The sequence below is a fragment of the Pyxicephalus adspersus genome, chromosome 1 (assembly GCF_032062135.1).
Source record: "Pyxicephalus adspersus chromosome 1, UCB_Pads_2.0, whole genome shotgun sequence".
Taxonomy (NCBI): Eukaryota; Metazoa; Chordata; class Amphibia; order Anura; family Pyxicephalidae; genus Pyxicephalus; species Pyxicephalus adspersus.
The window spans coordinates 110,132,708-110,145,125 of record NC_092858.1 but is presented as its reverse complement, the minus strand read 5'-3'; positions in this window follow the sequence as shown (position 1 = coordinate 110,145,125).

Below are 12,418 nucleotides of genomic sequence, written 5' to 3'. Positions count from 1 at the left end.
CATATGATGGGGATGGTGTCACTGACACAGGCTTGATCTCTGTTGATCATCCTGGTGGCCTCTTCAAAAGGTGACAATACAGTGAACAAGTCCTAAATTTGCAGCCACTCCGCAGGGCTGAAGAAAGGTAGTGTAGGTATACGTCTCAAACGAACAGACTCTCCCACATAATCAACCACAGCTTTCTGTTGGTCAGCCAACCGCTGCAGCATGTAAAAGGTGGAATTCCAACGTGTGGCCACATCAAAAATTAACTGGTGCACTGGCAGGTTCAGATTTCGCTGTAAATCCACCAATCTGGCACTTGCTTGTACGACCAGCAGAAATGCGCTGACAACTGGGCGGAAGAGGGTAAAAGCTGCCCACACATTCTTCACGTACCAGTGAGGCAAGTCATAGGCATGCATCGTCGGAAGCTGCCTGTCACCACAGCTATGCCTCAACAACCGCGACCGCCACCACAACCACCAGCTCCAGAGCACCTTTCGGCCCAGTTAGATGTTCGCCCATTTGGGCATTTTTAATGTCCATAGTGATGACAACACTATGGTCATCTGCAAACTGTGTGCTAAAAACTTGAAACGAGGCAAAAACTAAAACAAACTTGGAACAAGTTGCATGAGCACTCATTTAAAAAGCCACCACCCTGGCGGGAACATCTGGTGAAAGCACAGAGCTCTGTGCGACCACCTCCGCCCAAGAAGCAAGCTCAAACTGCTCGATGTTCCTCCGCTACCTTTCCTCCTTCTGCCACCAAAGTTACCCGTGCTGCTGCCAGCAATTTGAGTGGGGCATGTAGCCAAGCATTACCTTTTTTACCTTGTAGCTAATATGCTTCACAAAGTGTAAATATGTATAGTAAGTGGATTTTTTTATTGGGGGGGTTGACACCAAAAATGCAGGTGCGCTGTTTGTGTTGTGTGCAGCACTTTCCTTCAGTGGTGACGCTTGTAATATGCAGCACAGTATACAAACTATATACTGCAGTATACACTGTGTCTGTGTGTCTGTCTCTCAGTACAAGTGTTATACTGTGCATGCATTCAGGGAGGGTACCCTGACTCTGGCTGCGTGTATGTAACACACTGACTATCTATCTAACAGTGAAACACTCAAACTGAGTACAGTAGATTTCAGGTCTGCAGCGGTTTTCAGGAAGCAGCAATTTCAGGAAGCAGCGGTCTTTTGGAGGCAGTTTGAAAAACCAACCTGGACCACCTGTTTATTCAGCTCACCGAGGTGCTGGGCCCCAAATGTCTGGTGATATGCAACATGTTCATGTCTGTTGGATTTAAAGCTGGTGAAGTGCTAGAGTACCCCATTCCTAATGTGTGCTTGGACATCATAGAAGGGAATTTCTACAGGGCCACACTGGCAGATTTGCACCAATTGGGTGTGATTGACTTGCACTTCCACTTACGCTTCAACCTGCGCTCCAGGGTTAAAAATGTCACCCACTCGAATCAGCTGGCTCATCGGAAGTATACCTGCATCCTGATGGCTCATATTGATTAGGCCTGGGGCGTGCAGCAGGAACAGCAGGAAGAGGCTCTGAGACGGAGCATGGACAGCATTGGTAACTGGCATCTAGAGCTGGGTACTGGGCAGGCGGCAGCAATAACAGCATAAGAAGTAGACGGTGGGCCCTGAGACGGAGCAAGGAGGGCATTAGAGGTTGAGGCCATCACCTTAATAGACAGTGTAGAAGCTTGGAGCTTCCCATGTTACAAACAAACATTGGATTGTGCAGTACTAATTGTACTAAAAACAAAAGGATTTGGCAAACAATGATGGTAAAAGCAGCAATGGTTTGAAGAGCCTGTTCACCAATGCTAGAAGTCTAGCAAACAAGATAGGGGAGTTGGAACCATTAATGAGTGAGGAGGATTATGACTTACTTATTATTGCTGAATCCTGGCTTTGTTCTTCGCATGACTGGGCTGTCAATATTCCTGGGTATACTCTCTTTCGTAAAGACAGAGTCAAACAAAAGAGTGGTGGTGTCTGTCTGTATGTCAGAAGTGATCTGAAAGTGAATGTGAAAGAAGAAATTGTGAATGGAACAAGCAATGAGGTTGAGACATTATGGGTGGAGTTGAATGTCGGGTTGAATAACACACAATTATTTATTGGAGTCTGCTATAGGCCCCCAGTGCTAAGGAAGAAATAGAAAATCAACTACTAGCACAGATAGAAAAAGCAGCAACAAGTGGAAGTGTTTTAATCATGGGAGATTTCAACTACCCTGACATTGACCTATTGAGTAATGGCACTACAGGAACAGCAAAAGGGAGGAAAGATGTGGATTTAATACAAGATAATTTTATGGTACAGTTTATAGAAGCCCCAACTAGAAATTATACTCTCCTGGACCTAGTTCTTTATAACAATTCAGAGCTTATAACACATGTGCAAATAAAAGAGAATTTGGGTAGCAGTGACCATAATATGAATTCATTTAATGTAAGCTGTATGGTAAACAGGAAGCAAAAACAGAAAAGATAAAAACATTTAATTTTAAGAGAGCAAACTTTCCATTATTAAGGGCGTCTCTCTGTGACTTGGACTGGGGGACAATTTTTTCCTCAAAGAACACAGAACAGAAATGGGAATGTTTCAAGTCTGTTCCTCAAAAGAAAACTGAAAAATATATTCCAATGGGTAAGAACTAAAGCAGTAGATATTGGTGGAAATCTAAATTAATAAAAGTTCTTCAAGGAACTATGTGCTAACCCTTAATATAACATATCAGAAAACATATTAATGAGAAGAGAAGAGAAAGCAGGGTTTTTTGCACAAAACAGAATTGTATTGGATGTACAGTGAAACATACAGAAATTAATATCTTATATAGAAAAATTAAGTTGCATTTGCCATAAGCCACAATATTTTCTTGGAGGAAATCTGGCCTCAGCGCTGACTTCATGGACTACAAAACCAAGCTTCAAAGCTTTAACTCAGAGCTCACTGTCACCAAGCAAAATTATTTCTCCGCAGTCATTTCCTCTCAAGCCTCCAACCCACGCAACCTCTTCTCTACAATTGACTCCCTCCTAAAACCCACACCTGCTCCCCCCACAACATCTAATAATAATAATAATAATAATGATACAGGATAAATCACATGAGGTTACAAAATACAGTGTATAATCAAGTGCATTTAACAATTTTAAGGTTGGACAGCAATACAAGCTTGGGGTCCACCAACTGTTAAATTGGCCTTAAGAGGCACTAGACATAGTTCATCTCAACACAGTATATACATTACTGCCACATAATTATAATGATTGGATCATGTTAATGGTTGTAGCCGAGGTGTTTCGCCTTGTTAGGCTTCCTTGGGGGTAGTAGTTTGGCAACATGTATTTGGCACTTGTAATATTTGTATCTAAATCAATAAAAATATGAGTATTAATTGATTATACTATTGATGTGTGTCCTAGTATTTGCTTAAATATCAGCTGTTTGCAGAAACATATAGTATATATCTATGTATAAAAATAAGTAGTAAACAGGCCTATCCGTATTGAGGAGGAGAGTATTATTCCCCCCAAAAAAAACAAATTTGTTTTTCTTCCCCTTAGGACATTCTTGGAAAGTATATAAATCACCCATAATCCAATGGGAGCACATTTACTATCTAACTGGTATGTTAAGACTCACATGATTCCTGTGGAGCAATGCGTTCTGCTTACTGCAAATATTTTAAAGTGATGATGATCACCTCAGCACAGAGATCAGTGTAGTAGCAAGCATGCAAAAGGATTGAATATCTAGAAAATAGATATGAAATACACTTTCATATCTATCTACAGGAGATCTAGATTGTTTTTTTAAATCCTAAAGCTTCTTAGGAAAAGTCTTCTAGAGTAATATAGTAATAAATGTTACTTTGGTATAAGGTAGACTTTGGTATAAGGAGACTTCAAGTATACAGGGTGTTGATAATAGGATCACAGTATGAGCAAATGTCAGGTAGACAGGATCCAGACGGTGTCTGATGGTTGGCTTTCAGAGGAGCAGGGAGGTCAAGAGAACGCCGCTCCATTTAAAGGACGGCGTTCTCAGGACCTCCCCCACAGCGCAAGTGCACGCAGCCGGTGTCTGTGGAAACCCCAGAAGCCCGCTTGATGGCGTGCAGCCGACGGTCGCATCGCGCCGCCCCATCCGGCCCACGTCACTCAACAGGGAGGGGAGGAGGGAGAAGGATTTATTATGATGAATACTATTTGATTATTACAGAAGCACATAGATCTAATATCATTGACACAACTACTAAGGAATTTTTATGGATAAAGCATCCTGTTTTACCCACCTTTTTATAGCCTCCCTAAAGTACACAAAGACTTAACCAAACCACCAGGGCTCCTCATTGTGGCCAGTATAGATTCTATAACCTCAGGAGTAGTGATCTTATTGACACCTAAGACCCTATGTCACTAAATTACCATCATATCTTAGGGACACAATTCAATTATTACAAATTTTACAATACTTGACAGTCCCCCCAAATACCCTCTTAACCACGGTAGACGGGGAAGCACTATTCAGTAGCATACACCATTCTCTAGGTCTGCAAACAATATCAAAATATCTTCATACTTAAGACCCCTGTCTGAAACCATATAACTGTTTTATCATAACGTTACTAGAATATATCCTTACTCTTAATGTTTTCACTTTTGATGACCAGATATATTTACAATCGCAAGGTGTTGCAATGGGGACAAAATGTGCCCCATCTTATGCAAACTTATATTTAGGACATTGGGAGGAAAACCTCTTTTCCAACCCAAAATTCAATCTCTATCTTCAGTACTTACAGTTATGGCGTTGCTATATTGATGACATCCAAATATATGGACTGGCCCAAAAATTATTCTGGAGGAGATGTTACAGTCACTTCTTATCAATGACCATAGCCTTAAATTTACTTGGAACTTTGATTCCCGCAAGATAGCATTCTTGGATATTTTTATAAACATCTCATCAGATGGTCATATCACTACTACATTGTACATAAAAGAAACAGCTGGGAATACCATTCTCCACGCTAAAAGTGCCCACTAGAGACGAGCGAATTCCTCAAAAATTCGATTTGGCCGGTTCGCGGAATTTTCCGAAAAGATTTGCTTTGATCCAAATTTATTTGCGGCGAATCTTGTTGAAAAACATCTATTTCCGGCCTGCAGAGAGTCTTCATAGTGGTGTAGAACACTGTGCCTTGCAGTAACACGCATAGGGAGTCTGCTGTGGTAGTGAAATAACACTGTGAGTCAGTATGACATGCAGATGACAGGCGTCGCTATTAGAATCACTGCACATTTCATTTATTTGGGCAGTCACGGGGCCAAAACTGACTAAATAACTATGTAACTAAATAACTAAATAAGTATGAACTCAGCCTTACGGGTCCATGTTAGCGTTAAGAAGAAGCACACTCCTTTTACACCCTTGTCAGCTGATTCCACAAAGATGCCTACAGAACCTGTTCTATTAACGGCTTATACAAATAGAGCCCCCCCGACAGAGTGGAGAGGGTGTCAGCACTAGTGTTGGTTGAATTACTCACTATTTGATTCGACCGCTGTTTGGTCGAATAATGCATTATTTTTCGGGTGATCGCATGTCAAATTCGAACTCCATTAAAGTCAATGGGGGGAATTTTTTTTTTTTTTTTCTGGACTGTGTAGAGCTTCTACAGCCTATAAATACTTTTAAAGAGACATGTCAAGACCCCCCCAGCTCTGCACAACACTGTACAAGTAGAAAAAAAATAAGGAAGCCTTTTTTTGTTGCTGGCAAGGCCATTTTATGGGGCCGTCAAGGGAACATGCTGTTTTTTTTTTACGGTCTCCGAGTAGAGGCAGAGAGGAGCACGAGGGGGTTCCTCTGTTCCAAAAATTAGCCACCAAGTTTCAACGCTCCGTTACAAGCCATACACAGGCTTCAGAGTACAGGCAGAGGTCTCTAAGGGGGTCTTTCAGTCAAAAAATTAGCGAGCTACACAGCTCTGTTATAAGTTACAAGTGACAGGTGGCGGCAGCAGGAGGAGGAGGAGGCGGTGATCACTGAGATGGAGCGGGGACCGCATTGGTAACCGGCATCTAGAGTAGGGTACTGGGCAGGTGGCAGCATCAGTAAGAGCAGAAGAAGGAAGCAGTGGGCCCTGAGACGAAGTTTGGACGGCATTAGTAACTGGCATCTAGAGTTGGGTACTGGGCAGGCGGCAGCATCATTATAAGCAGGAGGAGGAGGCGGTGGGCCCTGAGAAGTGTGGATGGCATTGTTAACTGGCATCTAAAGCTGGGTATTGGTAGGAGGGGGCGGTGGGCCCTGAGACGGAGCACTGAGGGCATTAGAATTTAAGGCCATCACCGATATGGACAGTGTAGAAACTGTAGCTATTGCAGACATGAATGGATGAGCGAGATTCCAATCTGTCCCTACTTACTATGAAGCTAAACCACATGAAAGAGATTGGGCTTGGAGGAATCAACGGGGAAAGAAGACCCTGTTAAGCTAGAGTCTAGTCTGGCATCTAGAGCTGGGCACTGGGGGGAAGAGCCGGTGGGCCCTGAGACAGAGCAAGGAGGGTATTACAATTTAAGACCATCACCTATGTGAACAGTGTAGAAGCTGTAGCTATTAGAGACATGAATGGATGGACGAGATTCCAATCTGTCCCTACCTACTATGTAGCGAAACCACATGAAAGGGATTGGGCTTGGAGGAATCAGCGGGGAAAGAAGACCCTGTTGAGCTGGAGTCTAGTCTGGCATCTAGAGCTGGGTACTGGGAGAAGGAGGCACTGGGCCCTGAGACAGAGCAAGGAGGGCATTAGAAGTTGAGGACATCACCTATATGGACAGTGAACAAGCTGTAGCTAGTGGAGACATTGCTTTGTAGGGCAATGCCTTTTCCTATCTGCTAGCTGTAACTTTCTAAAATGCAGCATGGACAGCCTTGTTAACTGGCATCTACAGCTGGGTACTGGGCAGGCGGCAGCAGTAACATCAGGAGGAAGGGCTGGTGGGTTCTGGAACAAAGTATGGACGGCATTAGTATCTGGCATCTAGAGTTTTGTACTGGGCAGGCGACAGCATCAGGAGTATACCACAGAGTGGCAAGGTGACATAGAGTGGAGATGGCAGCCGGTGACAGAGTGGGTGGCAACACCAGTACCTGCTGATGAAGGTGGGTGAAAGAAGAAGCACTTGGCATCTGATGTGGCAAGGTGACATAGTGTGGAGATGGCAGAAGCAGTGGGGCGGTAGGTGGCAACACCAGTTCCCGCTGATGAAGGTGAGTGAAAGAAGAAGCATCTGATGTGTGGCATCAGGCGGGCACTTGACTCTGAGGGGCTCTCGCTTCAAGCTCCAAGCGCCCAGCGCACGCCGGGTGCAACCCACTCTGAGCAGAGTGACAGGTGGGGAGTTTGACTGGGGGGGTACAACTGTTAAGCGGTAATGCAGGTGTCCTAAGGCAAGCCCAGGGAGGGACAGAAACCTCCCGTGGAGCAGAAGGGCAAAAGCTTGCTTGATCTTCAGTCTGAATACAGACCATGAAAGTGGGGCCTCTTAATCCTTCCAGTTTTGCGTTAGGAGCAGGAGATGTCAAAAAAATTACCACAGGGATAACTGGCCACAGAGTGGCACAATGGCAGAGTCTGGAGGTGGCAGCAGCATCAGGAGGCTACAGAGTGGCAGAATGACAGATAACTGGCTTGTGGCTGCCAAGCGTTCATAGCGACATCTCTTTTTGATCCTTCGATGTTGGCTCTTACTACCATTGTGAAGCATAATTCACCAAGCGTTGGATTGTTTACCCACTAATAGGGAACGTGAGCTGGGTTTATTCAGCAAATTCAGCTTCTGCGCAGTTGGAGGAGTGCACGCATACTGTTTTCTCTTGGCAAGGAGTCACGGACCACAGAGTGGCACAATAACAGAGTCTGGATATTTTTATTGTAAAAACAATCAGAATAAAATACAACATTTCACAACATTTACAACACTCCGCACACAAACACTTCTAGAACAAAATCAAAGTCCCACCATTATTGGCTGTAATAAAGAAACAATAAATAATCAGAATTTTTCCTGGAGCAGAATTCAGAGATTCACATTTTTCCACAATTCAGCATTTTTCCTGCATTTCCTGATCTCTAATGATTTGATCCATCCATCTATCACCTTCCCAGGAACAAAGAATTCATTGCACATGGCCATCCTTGCATGCCAGTGATAATATTTCACTAGATATACTAGATATTCACAGATATTATGATATAGATTGTTTCCCGGTTTACATTGGGAATTGTCTGAGGGACCCCATACACCTTGTCCGAGTAACTCAAAAGTTTCAGCCTCTGAATTTTAAGCCTTCCCGCCACTCCTTTCCAAACCTGACAACTCCCCGTACAATCCACCATGAAATGCTCCATAGACTCTTCTTGGGGACAATTTAAAGGACAATTTCTATCAGCTGCAAATTTTACATTTCCCCTAACAAACATTTTACTGTGCAAGGACAACCAGGTGACATCAAACACCTTTGCAGGTAATCTTTGGCCATTTAGATATTTCAAACTTTCCTGCAGAGCCGATGTGACAAAGAGTGCCAGCCGAGAGCAAAAGAAGGACCTGCAGATACTATGGTAGAGCTCTTTTCTTTTTTTTATTCCCAATTTCCTCAGGGAATTCAAACCTGAGCGCAGGTATAGTGGAAGGTGACAATAAGACCATCTCCCCCTCTTTAGTGTATTTCTCCTTAACCAGCATTCTGCAAATGGCTCTATCCAAGCTCTGACACTGCTTACCCACATGGGACGGACATTGGTATCCAGGCTCCCAAAATTCACTTTCAGGAACAAGGAGTCAAAAAATAGCCCCGGATTCAGCATGCCCAAACCCCCTTCTCTTCTCTGCAGGTAAGTCACTCCTCTTTTTATTAGGTTTACCTATTCCCCCACAAAAGCTGGAAAAACAAACTAAACAGCCTTGCAGATAGGCTATCAGGCAATGGGAAGACAACAGACACATAGAGAAATACAGGGACCAGGTAGGTCTTTAACATCGCCACCCTTTCTCTATCGGTCAGCTTGAAATGTTTCCAACGTTGAACTTTTACATTCCCAGCTTCTAATTTCTCCTCCCAGTTTAATCTAGCATTGTCTTCTCTACCAAATGTAACCCCTAAGATCTTGATTTGGGTTGAGGCTATCGTGAACGGTGCTAGATGAAAACCAGGATCACCTTGCAAGGTCCAGAGTGCTTTACTTTTCTCCAGGTTGATCAGTGACCCTGAAGCTTGGGAGTAATTTCTTATAGCTGCAGATAACATGGCGGCCTCATGAGGAGTGGATATTACAGCACTCACATGATCAGCATATGCTACCATAGTCATAGGAGGGCTATTGGGAATTATCACCTCTGGAATCCACATTCCTGCAAAGATCTCAGAAAAGGATCGATAGCAAAGATGTACAAAAGTGGGCTCAAGGGGCAACGTTGTCTCACCCCTGCCTCTACCCTAAAGGTGTCGCCTTGCCACCCATTGATGAGGGGGAAGCTCTCAGCTTCTCTGTATAATGTTTTTAACCAATCTACAAAGAGTTCTGGGATGCCATACTTCAGCAAAGCTGCCCATAGGTAGTCATGGTCCACTCTGTCAAAGGCTTTGGCCTGATCGAGACTGACAACACATTTACCATAGCCAAATACAAAGATCTCCCTTAATGAGATGACAGCTCCAGAGATGTTTCGTCCTTTCACCGTACCAAACTGACTACTTGTCAGTAGTGATGAGGAAAGACTAACCAGTCTAGAAAACAAAATTTTAGCTAGAACTTTCCTATCGACATTTAAAAGGGCTATAGGCCTCCAGTTCCTAATATCAGTTGGTTCTTTGCCCTTTGACAGTAGGACTAAAGATGACAATCTCATGGACCGGGGCATCAAACGCTTTCCTAGACAGCTCTTATAAACCTCCACAAGAATAGGAGCCAGAAAATCTCTAAATTTCTTATAAAATTCGGCAGTTATGCCATCAGGACCCGGTGCCTTCCTCTGGGACAACTTGTCTATGGCCTCTTTGACCTCCGCTACCGTTATGTCTGCTGTGAGGGGGGAAAAGTCTAAATTATTTGTGTCAGGACCTGGAGTTGTTGCCAAGAACTTGGTCATCCTTTCATTATCTAAATCCTTTTTCTGGAATAAGATAGCATAGTATGTTTTTACAACTTCTAGGATTCCTGCACAGGAGTCCTGTAAAACCCCATGGGAATCCATGAGACCAGTTATCAGTTTCTTCTCCACTCTATCCTTGCAATTCTCAAAGGGATCTGGTGTTCCCGGGGTCCCGTAATCTTTTTCAAACTTTAAGGAGTTGTATCTGCTGTACTGATATTGCTTGATTTCAGATTTTAGCTGGATAATCTTTTCCCCTGCCACCACCCCATCTGAGTAAAGAGACTCCAACTCTTTCCGTAATCCCAGGTACTGCCTATATTTACTTTTTCCCCTATTGGCTGATAACCTCTTTAATAGAGAAGTGATGTCCTCCTTCACATCTTCCCACCAATCTGCATTACATTCATAGAAGTCCTGCCTATCCATCTGCCTCTGCAGGAGACTTTCTACTTCTTCCTGTACAAGCTACCCATGTCCGTGCGCTTACCCACCCCCAAACAAAAATAAAGGGCAACATGATCCGAATAAGGCACTAATTTCTCATTCCTATCTTTGACAATTTCTGTACAACTCACCAGGGCTAGGTCAATTCTACTCCTCCATTCACCCGAGAAATAAGTTGAAACCTGGGGTCCTTCCCCCATAGGAGAACACATCATATAACCCGGTCTGGGAGATGATTTGGCTGAGGACCCTGGCATCTCCACGCCCTGTTCTTCCTGAGGACCTGTCACTTGTACTAAGGGCCACATTAAAATCCCCAGCCATGATGACTGGAATGCAAGAAAAAAGATGGGGTTTTACATTATTGAATAGATTGACTCTTTCTGATATGACTTGTGCTCCATAAATATTAATGAACCGGAGTCTTGTCCCACGTATAGTTACCTCTAACATCAGACATCTACCCATTGATGTTTCTGTCAATCTATGGATTATTACATCCCTTGTATTAAAAAGAATGGCAACCCCTGTATAAGGCTCAGCAGCCAGGGACCAAAATGAGGGTCCGGTCTGCCACTTGGCCTCTGCATCACGTAATGACTTCACCGAGGACAGGCGAGTCTCCTGCAGGAAAAACACATCTGCATCCAGGTATCTCAGGTGTTCATATACTGCATGCCTACTTCTTTTAATTTTTATACTGTTCACATTACTCCTTGCACCTTCCCATCAAACAAATTACCCCCAGCATTACCTCCCCCAGCATTATCAGTAATGGGAGACTCCTGACTCCCCCCACCATGGATCTCAACATTCTCAAGTGAGTCCATTATCTGGGCTGCACTGCTGTTCATTGCTCCCAGCTGAGCAGAATTGCCCCTTAATACCTCTGCAGATGTACCTGTTGCAAAATGAAAGTTCTCACTGCTGCCCCCAGCTGGCTGTGGTGATAGTGCAGAGTCTCTCTTCTGCTGCTGAAACTCCCTGGTTACATTGCTATCCTAAGACAGGACTTTTCGCTGGTAAGAAAATATTGGCTGCTGCAAAACCGATTTTCTTACCAATGGCATACTGGTGGGTTCCTCAGACCCTTGGAAACGATCTTTATTCTTATAAGTCTCTCCTATGGGTCCCAGTTGTTCCTGGACTGAGTCGATCTTCCCAACCACCGAAGCGAGTGGTTCTGAGCATCTGGCTCTGGATTGTTCTCTTTGCTTTTCTCAGGCTTTTCATTTCTTTTACAAGGGCTGGAATGTTCTGTGCTAGGCTCAGCCCAGGCTGGCAGGCTGTTACTTTCTGCTCGGTCACCTCTGCCGGGTGTTTAAACGTTGCTGGGTCCTCAGATGGACTGGAAGCCATGTCATGCGCTGCCCCCTTCCCACTCACAGGTGATTGACGAATCTGCGGTGATTTGTGGGTCACTGACCCCATCTCAGACTGGAGCTTTGTACTGCTGGTTGTATTTGCAGAAATCTGGGAGGATGTCTGAACTGATGGAGCCCCCGAAGCCGCATTTGTTGGCTTTTAAGTACTTTCAGCACTGCTTTTACTTTGCTGGGCTCTCAGGCGGGCTGAGCGCACCTGGCCGGTGGGAATCAAAACTTGTTGCTGCAAATTCTCCTTTACTGTCTTTTGTTCCAAGGAAATCTTCCTTGGCGTCTGCGAAATGGCTGCACTGTGCTGGGCCGGTGCTGCCCCACCATCACCTCTCTGTGGGGTAGACTGAGACACCCTCTGAACCACCTGTGGGGTGGGGAAAACTTTCTCTGCTGCCCCAACAC